The sequence below is a fragment of the Palaemon carinicauda genome, chromosome 19, assembly GCF_036898095.1.
Source record: "Palaemon carinicauda isolate YSFRI2023 chromosome 19, ASM3689809v2, whole genome shotgun sequence".
NCBI lineage: Eukaryota > Metazoa > Arthropoda > Malacostraca > Decapoda > Palaemonidae > Palaemon > Palaemon carinicauda.
Window position 1 is genome coordinate 50135707 of NC_090743.1, and position 10730 is coordinate 50146436.

Below are 10730 nucleotides of genomic sequence, written 5' to 3' on the forward strand. Positions count from 1 at the left end.
ACAAGGAATAAAGATGGCAGCGATTATGGCGCCATCTGAGTACTCAAACAGTAACGGAGGAAGGGAACCTTATAATGGCTCCTCTTTTATTTTGCCACTTTTCCCCCCTCGAAGCGTAAACGCTATGCGGGGTGCAGATTGCTATGTGGCGTGTCAAGAATACGTCCCCTGATATTATGCGATATCCTAAAAGCAAACTGTAAGGATATTCGTGCCAGGAGTTAGAATTCTGGAGACCTTCAGTTAAATTCTCTGGGAATATCACTGTAGTCAAATATACCCTAGGAAGCTACTTAAAGGAACCTTCCATCAGGACGACATGGCTCTCTGCCACCGCATCACGTCCTTTCAAGATCGAATTGGCCCACAAGTTCGAGGCTTGGTGGGCCAGAACTCAATGGTGCGGGCGCCCGAAAGGAGGAAGGTCTCCAGTGCCTTCCTGGTGCTTTCTTTGGACCGATCCTCGGATCGCAACAGGATGCCAAGAGACCCTAACCAGATGTCCAGCCACAAAGTAGCCTGCATGGCGCACTTCGCGACCTCTCTGTCGCCGAGGAAGTCACTTGCTGGCTAGAGAGTCTCGAGAGGGACTCCCTTGGTAAGCTCTTCCGCAGAGTGCAGCGGAAGAGCTAAGCCAGACTCCTCCATGATCTCAAAATACCTCCTCTGGTGGAGGTGGGAGGAGCTTGTTGCCAGTAGTGGAACGGCTGGAGGAGGCGAGCTCGGAGAGCTGGCCCTCAACCTTACCCCTAGGTACTCTTCGCCCCTTGGGACCAGGGCAAAACCGTACTGACCTTAGCGGGTTTCTGAGTGCCAAAGACTCGGTCCAGGACCGTGTCCTTGCCCTCACGAGGAGGAACCACAGGGTCATTGAACCCGTTGAGATGCCTCATCAGAGTCCAGACCTGCCAGAAGGCATGCTCTGACTCTGCTGCTCTCCACCTGGAGAGGTGGCAGCAATGTCTCCCGTCTCCAAAGGCTCTACTTGGGGGAACTCTTAAAAGTCCTTCGGTTCCCTCCAAGGAGGGATACGGAACTCCAACAAAGAAGTCTGAGGGCTCTTCTCTCCCTAACACGGGACGATTCTCCTGCTCGAGGTGGGGTTTCTCCCATTGGTGCGGTGGGAGAAGGTCTCACCTTGGTAGAGGGAGCGCGCTGGCGCTCGCGCGATGGGAAAAACCCAGGGGTTGCACGCGAGAGACGCTGGCGCTCGCGCAATGGGAAAAACCCAGGGGTCGCGCGAGAGACCGTTGAAAACACACTCTCGCGTGCGCGCACGCGGGTGTGTCGGCGCGCGAGCGAGACTTCATAGGCTGAGCAGGAATCAGATTGACGTGCAGGAACAGAATGAAGAGCCCGTGAAAATGTCGGCGCGCGCGCAGTTGTCAGCGCGTGCGTACGAGGTTGTTGGTGCTTGAAGGTCGTCGGCGCTTGTGCGCGAAAGAAGATCGACGGCGCTTGAAGATCGTCGGCGCTTGTGCGCGCAAGAAGATCATCGGCGTTTGCGCGTAAGAAGATCGTCGGCACTTGCGCGCGTAAGAAGAATGTCGGCGCTTGCGCGCGTAAGAAGATCGTTGGCGTGGGGAACCATCGGAGCCTGCGCGCGGACGATCGTCGGAGCTTAAATGCGTAAGGAGATCGTCAGCGCTAGCGCGCCAAAGAAGATCGTCAGCGCTAGTGCGCCAAAGAAGATCGTCAGCGCTTGCGCGTGTAAGAAGATCGTCGGCGCTTGCGCGTGTAAGAAGATCGTCAGCGCTCGCTCGCGAAAGAAGATCGTCGGCGCTTGCGCGCGTAAGAAGATTGTCAGCGCTCGCTCGTGAAAGAAGATCGTCGGCGTTTGCGCGCATAAGAAGATCGTCGGCGCTTGCGCGCATAAGAAGATCATCAGCGCTAGCGCAAAAGAAGATCGTCGGCGCTTGCGCGCGTACGAAGATAGTCGGCGAGCACGAGTGCGCTAGGATGAAGTGACAGCTGACAGGACGATCAAGAACTGGGACGATCAACACTGGAAGTTCTGGTGAGCACCTGTGCGCTAACTCAGGACTGGAACAGGATTCCTCTGAATGGAAGTCTCAGGAACAGCAGGAATTGCACGCAAGCGCGCAGGAAAACGTTGGCGCGCAGGGGATACCTGGCACTTAAGGGACTTACTCACAGTGTGAGAAAGCCCCTTTGCCCCGAAGGGACCGGTGCCCGTTGGATAACGGGGTGCGTTGTAGTGGTTTGCGGACTGTGGCCAAAGGTAGCACCCAAACTGCCTAGTATCCGAATGCCGACCACAACCCGACGTTCACTACACAACAAACATACAACGGTGGAATACCCAAAAACCTAAGTAACAGTTCAAAGCACTGGGCACCACCCCTTGATTTATAATGGGCAAGGGGACCCAGCTAGATCCTGACTTAAATCTTTGCTTCTCCAGCTTGCTGATCATAAGTATAAGAACATTAGGTGAAAGGGATTATTATAAGTTACTTGAAAGATTAAAAAAACAGTGGCTGCGTAGGGGAACTCAGTGGTTTAAGGAACTGGAATGAGATGCCGTATTATAAAAAACAAGAAAAAAATATTTATATAACCAAAACTGTTAGGATTACAATTACATTGACCCATCAATCCAAATAGAAAATTAAAGGCAAAATTAGCATCCCTTTACATCAAACTTCAGCCACAGGATAACCAGATAAACAAATTTTGAAAAAGAATAAAATAATTATTCACATACCGGTCACTCACGTTTACTAAGCCATCTCAAACCAACCACCCATAAGAAATATATAAATCTGTGAGACTACTGAACTACAATACTTTCCCCTGAATCACTACTGTCCTTTCAATATCCAGTTCACCACTAAACTGCAAAGTCACTTAAAATTATCATACTCTAACCGGTAAGGCCGCATACGATGCCGTGCAGGTCTCTACAGGCCCACAATAACAATGTCTCAAAAATTTTGTCAACAACACGATCAATCGCCAATGGCCTTATAATACATTGGTTGTGGTGTTATTCATTCAAACACATGATGGTACTTACAGTTCACAGGCAGTGAAAAATGAATACAGAGCAGACACACCCACCACTACGCACTGGTAACAGACCATCAACCACATTCATAATTGTTATGAGCAGTACTAGACAGATACTCTGTTCCTATATACTGTACATACAGTGGTCTCGAGTAAATTTCCCTTACAATTGGGAACTTCTGTCAACATAAATGTCTGCTGTATGTTCTTTTTTCTTTTCTTGATGAAGGAACCTATTCTTGTAAAGTACAGTACTTCTATTTACTCAAACTCTGGTTACACATTCAAACCCTACAGAGAGTAGGGCGTGCTGCAAAAACAAATGTTGTTAAGACAGTTGGTAGGACCAAACAAAAAAATATATACATACCCCTTAAACATATCATTATGCTTGCAAAACATTTAAACCTATTTAAGAAAAATTGAAATCTTTACAGTGAATAAAATCTTATAGTACAGTACTGGGGCAGAATATCAGACATTATGACAAAAGGGAATTGATAATGAGAGTTACTTTAAAACATATATAACCCAAGCTCGTTATATGTGGAAATGTTTTGTATTTTCCCCAACTATTATTAATTTTTTCACAGCGTGGGCGCCCACAGCGTCAGCAGCCAGGAACCGAGACGGCAGGTCAGCAGGTCTAGGAGATGGCGAACTGCGGAGAGGTCCCGAACAGCAAGCTGCTCAGCCCCTTGAGCATAGCTGCAGGTGCGACCGCTCAGCCACAAGAGCATAGTCGCATGAAGTTCCATGGTCCGGCCTTGCAACCGCTCAGCCCCTTTAGCATGGTTACAAGAGCGGTCGCTCAGCACCAAGAGCATAACCGCCCGAGGACCAGGAAAACCCATCCAGGAATTATTAAGGTATGATAAGTTCCCCCTCTGCAGGGGAAAAAACTCATACCTGGGAAGGGAACCTCCCTCGGAAGGGAAGTTACCTACCCCTGGAGGCGAACCTCCTTAGCGTTCTAAGATGAACTAAAGCGCTGACAGTTGTCACGGGAGAACTTCTAAGAAAAGGGAACACGCCCATGACGATGTCCTAGAGGGACGGCAGCAACAGCAGACTCCCCAGGCACAAACAGGGCAGCTCTGCTTCGTTGGCACCTCTAGGCAAACGAAGAAAAAAAACTGGATCGTTAACTGGGAAAATAAAATAAATAATTAGTTAACAAAAATTCCCCCGGGAGGAACTCCGAAGAGAAACCCCGAGAGAATAGAAAACATAAGTTTTAAATATTTAACTTAGCCGGTGAATATATAATAGCTGCAACTCTGTTGCTCGACAGACACATACATAAAAACTCGCCAGCGATCGCTATACAGGTTGCGGGTGTGCCCACCAGCGCCAACTGTCGGCCAGATACCACTCGATGTAAACAAAACCTCAATTTCTTCTCTGTCGACGTGTCGACAAGACGTACTTTACTCGCTGTTGAACCTGGAGTTTTTCCCATCATATTTGGTGAAGTACTTTAATTTGGTTTGAGCTTTCGCAGTACAGGTGTTTTTCTTCAAATAAATCCTTGAACTCTTTTTTTGAATCGGATTAATTGTTGATGACTTAGATCCTTTTTGGAATTTTCCCTTGACTAATTCAAAATGGCTGACCCTTCTCAAGTTCCCAAGTTTCGAAAGTGCAATGCTAGGGACTGTCATAGGTGTCTTCCAAAGGCTTCTCTCGACCCTCACACTGTTTGTTCCAATTGTCGGGGTAAAACCTGTCAATTGGAAGATCGGTGTGAGGAATGCGTGGGCCTTTCGGAATTCGATTTTATCGAATTTGATAAATATACACGCAGACTAGAGAGAGATAGGGTAAGGAGAAGTTCTTCTAGGTCGGTAGATTTTTCCTCTCCACATGCCCCTGAACCTATTCCTTCCCCTGTAGTGGTTGTTCCTAACCCCCCTCCTAGCACTCAGGAACCGTCGATGGCAGACATGATGCGTGCTATTCATGCCTTGGGGGAGAGAGTTGAGTCTTTAGCAAGTGACCGAAATCAACTCATGGCGGACGTAAAGGAACTCAAGTGCCAAAGTGCCACGAAGGATAGTGTCAAAGTGCCTAGTGTTACGCAAAGTGTTGTGAACAGTGTTGCGCTCGAGGGTTCGTCTGTTCGTGCCTGTCGTCCTCCTAGTCCGGGACCTCTTGCAAGCTCCCAAGCCCAGGGGAGAAGCAATGTCGTACGACTCATGGGTTCGAGAGGCCTTGATCAGCGATCAGACGTTCCCTCTAAGGTATCAGGCGTATCTCTCCAAGATCGCCCCTACCTAAGTAAGACGAGAGAGCCCATTTTTACCTCGTCGTCCGAAGGTGTTTCACGTAAGAAACCTTGGACCAAGGTCTCCAGACCTTTAAAGCGTAAGTCGGTCCCTTCAGGACAAGTCCAACGTCCCGGATGTAGCCACTGGGACAGTTCGGACCCGTTGCCGTCATCTGATGACTGCTCGCCGCCTAAGAAAGGCAAAGTTGTGCCGTCTCATTCGTTAACCCCGTCTGTTACCGCACCTGCTTCCGTAGACCCTAAATGGGTGTTACTGCAAGACATGCAGTCCAAGCTTGCGTCCTTGATGGAGGACTACAACGCTGAGAAGGTTACCGTTGAACCCACGAGCCTTCAGCCATCCAAGCGTTCTGTTGTGCGTCCTGTTGACGTGGATGTAGCTTTCTCGCGTCAACCAGTTGGGGTGGTACCTTCACCGATGCGACCCAGTGTGGATTTCCAGCCGCACGTTGACGTTAGGCAACGCACTGATGCGATTGGTGACGTTCAGGACGTTCATCAACCATCAGAGTTGACTTGTTTCGACGCGGTGCGTCAACCTCCGCAACCCGGTATGGTGTTGACTGCACTACCCAGACGGTCTAAACAGTCTCGGGTGGACGCTGTGCGTCCTCGCGCACCTGTTATTGTTGACAGTTCCCAGACTGTTCAGCAGTTCCAGGACGCTGCGTCCGGCTCCGTCACGTATGCACCTGTGCGACCGGACTCTGCGAGTCAAACGTTGCCTACTCCGTTGCCGTTTTCTCATCAGTTATCGGATGAGGAACAGTCAGATGAGGACGTTGCTGATCCACAGCATGAGGATCAACCTTCAGAACTAGATGAGCCTAAAGCAGTTCAACCATCCTTGGACTTTAGAAAAGTCATGGCGGTTTTTAAAGAGTTGTTCCCTGACCACTTTATTTCTGTGGCTCCTCGTTCGCCGCCGTCAGAGTTTGTCTTAGGCGTTCCTGCTACCATGCCTGCCTTTACTAAACTCGTTCTCTCTCGCTCATCCAAGAGAGCTTTACAGATGTTAGGCGATTGGTTAGAGACCAAGAGGAGTTTAGGGAAGACAGCATTTGCCTTCCCCCCATCTAAACTCTCATCTAGATCGAGCGTCTGGTATGCCACGGGAGAAGTTCTCGGCTTGGGAGTTCCTGCCTCTGCCCAGGGCGACTTCTCAAGTCTTGTAGACTCTCCCCGCCGCCTTGCCATGAGACGCTCAAAGATTTGTTGGTCACCCTCGGACCTGGACCATCTTCTTAAAGGCATTTTTAGGGCGTTTGAAGTCTTTAACTTCCTGGACTGGTGTTTAGGAGCCCTGAGTAGGAAAATCTCTTCTGCCGATAGGGATGTTTCCTTACTCATTATGTCCTGCATGGACAAGGCCGTCCGTGATGGGTCCAACGAGCTTGCCGCTTCATTCACGTCCGGAGTCCTTAAGAAACGAGAGTCTCTGTGCTCGTTTCTGTCAGCAGGAGTGACGCCATGCCAAAGATCCGAGCTACTCTTTGCGCCCTTGTCTAAGTGCTTGTTTCCTGAAGTCTTGGTTAAGGAAATTGCCTTGTCTTTAGTGCAGAAGGACACCCACGATCTAGTTGCGTCCTCGGCTCGCAAAGCTCCCCCTTTGCCTGCCTTGTCTGCCAGACCTAGGATGGACACTCCTGCGTCCAGGTTTATCCCGCCCTTTCGTGGCAGAGCCTCCAGCAGGGGAGGTGCTCGTGCCGAAGGGAAGAGAGGGAAGAGGAAAGGATCCAAGTCCTCTAAGGGCAGAGTCTGACTGCCCGCAACTTCAGACAGCAGTAGGTGCCAGACTCAAGAACTTCTGGCAAGCCTGGGAGAAGAGAGGCGCAGATCAACAATCTGTGAGGTTGCTCAGAGAGGGGTACAAAATCCCTTTTGTACGCAAACCCCCTCTAGCGACGTCCCCCATCGATCTCTCTCCCAGGTACCGAGAGGAAGAAAAGAGACAAGCCCTGAAACTGGAAGTGTCTCTTTTGCTAGAGAAGGGAGCGGTGGTCAAAGTCTCGGACCTTCAATCACCGGGGTTTTACAACCGTCTCTTCCTAGTATCAAAGAAGACAGGAGGTTGGAGACCGGTGCTAGACGTCAGTGCTCTGAATGTCTTTGTCACAAAGACGAAGTTTACCATGGAGACCACAAAGTCAGTCCTAGCAGCGGTCAGAAAGGAAGACTGGATGGTCTCTCTAGACCTAAGGGACGCCTACTTCCACATCCCCATTCACTCAGACTCCCAACCTTTTCTGAGATTCGTCTTCGACGATGTGGTGTACCAGTTTCGGGCCCTGTGCTTTGGCCTAAGCACAGCTCCTCTCGTGTTTACGAGGCTTATGAGGAATGTGGCAAAATTCCTCCACTTATCGGACATCCGAGCCTCCCTTTATTTGGACAACTGGCTTCTCAGAGCCTCTTCCAGTCATCGCTGTCTGAAGGATCTCAATTGGACTCTAGATCTGACCAAGGAATTGGGACTCCTTGTCAACTTGGAAAAGTCACAGCTGGTCCCATCCCAAACTATTCTGTATTTAGGGATGGAGATTCACAGTCAAGTTTTTCGGGCTTTTCCGTCGGCCCCCAGAATAGATCAAGCCCTTCTCTCCATCCAGAAGATGCTGAAGAAAGAACGCTGCTCAGTCAGGCTGTGGATGAGTCTGGTAGGAACGCTGTCATCCCTGGAGCAATTTGTCTCACTAGGAAGGCTACACCTCCGTCCTCTTCAATTCCATCTGGCTTTTCACTGGAAAAAGGACAAGACGCTAGAGGCGGTCTTGATCCCGATTTCCGAAAAGATCAAGTCTTGTCTGACTTGGTGGAAGGACAATATCAGCCTACGAGAGGGTCTTCCCCTGGCAGTTCAGATACCCAACCACGTTCTCTTCTCGGACGCATCGGACTTGGGCTGGGGCGCGACGCTGGACGGTCGGGAATGCTCAGGTCTGTGGAACTCGAGTCAGAGGAGCATGCATATCAACAGCAAGGAGCTTTTGGCGGTTCATCTGGCCTTGATAAGCTTCGAGAATCTCCTTCGAGGCAAGGTGGTGGAGGTCAACTCGGACAACACCACGGCCTTGGCGTACATTTCCAAACAGGGAGGTACCCACTCACTGACTTTGTACGAGATCGCAAGGGACCTGCTCATCTGGTCAAAAGATCAAGGCATCTCCCTAGTAACGAGGTTCATCCAGGGCGACTTGAACGTCCTAGCAGATTGTCTCAGTCGGAAAGGTCAAGTAATTCCAACCGAATGGACCCTCCACAAGGATGTGTGCAAGAGACTTTGGGCGACTTGGGGTCAACCCACCATAGATCTCTTTGCAACCTCGCTGACCAAGAGGCTTCCTATCTATTGCTCTCCAGTCCCGGACCCAGCAGCAATACATATAGATGCCTTCCTCCTAGATTGGTCACATCTAGACCTTTACGCATTCCCACCATTCAAGATTGTCAACAAGGTACTGCAGAAATTCGCCTCTCACGAAGGGACAAGGTTGACGTTAGTTGCTCCCCTCTGGCCCGCGAGAGAATGGTTCACCGAGGTACTTCGATGGCTAGTAGACGTTCCCAGAAGTCTTCCTCTAAGAGTAGACCTTCTACGTCAGCCACACGTAAAGAAGGTACACCAAAGCCTCCACGCTCTTCGTCTGACTGCCTTCAGACTATCGAAAGACTCTCGAGAGCTAGAGGCTTTTCGAAGGAGGCAGCCAGTGCGATTGCTAGAGCAAGGAGCGTCTACCAATCGAAGTGGGAAGTCTAACGAGACTGGTGCAAGTCAGTTTCCGTATCCTCGACCAGTACCTCTGTAGCCCAAATAGCTGATTTTCTCTTATACCTGAGAAAAGTACGATCCCTTTCAGCTCCTACTATCAAGGGCTACAGAAGCATGTTGGCCTCGGTCTTCCGGCATAGAGGCTTAGATCTTTCCAACAATAAAGATCTGCAAGACCTCCTTAAGTCTTTTGAGACCTCTAAGGAGCGTCGTTTGGCTACACCTGGGTGGAATTTAGACGTGGTCCTAAGATTCCTCATGTCAGACAGGTTTGAGCCTTTACAGTCAGCCTCCCTGAAAGATCTCACTCTTAAGACTCTTTTCCTGGTATGCTTAGCCTCGGCTAAAAGAGTCAGTGAGCTTCATGCCTTCAGCAAGAACATCGGGTTTTCGTCAGAAAAAGCTACTTGTTCTCTGCAGCTTGATTTCCTAGCCAAAAATGAGCTACCTTCTCGTCCTTGGCCTAAATCTTTCGATATTCCTAGCTTATCGGAGATCGTAGGCAATGAACTAGAAAGAGTCTTATGCCCTGTTAGAGCTCTTAAGTTCTACTTAGCTCGTACTAAACCTTTACGAGGCCAATCTGAAGCGTTATGGTGTTCGGTTAAGAAACCATCCTTGCCTATGTCAAAGAATGCTTTGTCATATTTTATCAGATTGTTAATACGAGAAGCTCATTCACACTTGAGTGAGGAAGACCGACCTTTGCTTAAGGTTAAGACGCACGAGGTTAGAGCTGTAGCAACTTCCGTGGCCTTTAAGCAAAATAGATCTCTGCAAAGTATCATGGACGCAACCTATTGGAGAAGCAAGTCAGTGTTCGCGTCATTTTACTTGAAAGATGTCCAGTCTCTTTACGAGAACTGCTACACACTGGGACCATTCGTAGCAGCGAGTGCAGTAGTGGGTGAAGGCTCAACCACTACAATTCCCTAATTCCATATCCTTTTAATCTGTCTCTTGAAATGTTTTAATGTTGTTTTTATGGGTTGTCCGGAAGGCTAAGAAGCCTTTCGCATCCTGGTTGATTTGGCGGGTGGTCAAAGTCATTTCTTGAGAGCGCCCAGATTAGGGGTTTGATGAGGTCCTGTTGTATGGGTTGCAGCCCTTGATACTTCAGCTCCTGGGGGTCTGTCAGCATCCTAAGAGGATCGCTGGGCTCCGTAAGGAAGACGTACTTACAAGGCAGAGTAATCGTCTAAGTCGACTTCCTTACCAGGTACCTATTTATTTTGGTTTTGTTATATTGATAACTGTCAAAATGAAATAAAAAACTCTTAGCTTTTACGATGTAAACATAATTAACTCTGGTCTCTACACACCTCCTTGGGTGTGAATCAGCTATTATATATTCACCGGCTAAGTTAAATATTTAAAAATGATATTTTAATTATAAAATAAATTTTTGAATATACTTACCCGGTGAATATATAAATTAAACGACCCTCCCTTCCTCCCCAATAGAGACGCAGTGGGATGAGAAGAAATTGAGGTTTTGTTTACATCGAGAGTGGTATCTGGCCGACAGTTGGCGCTGGTGGGCACACCCGCAACCTGTATAGCGATCGCTGGCGAGTTTTTATGTATGTGTCTGTCGAGCAACAGAGTTGCAGCTATTATATATTCACCGGGTAAGTA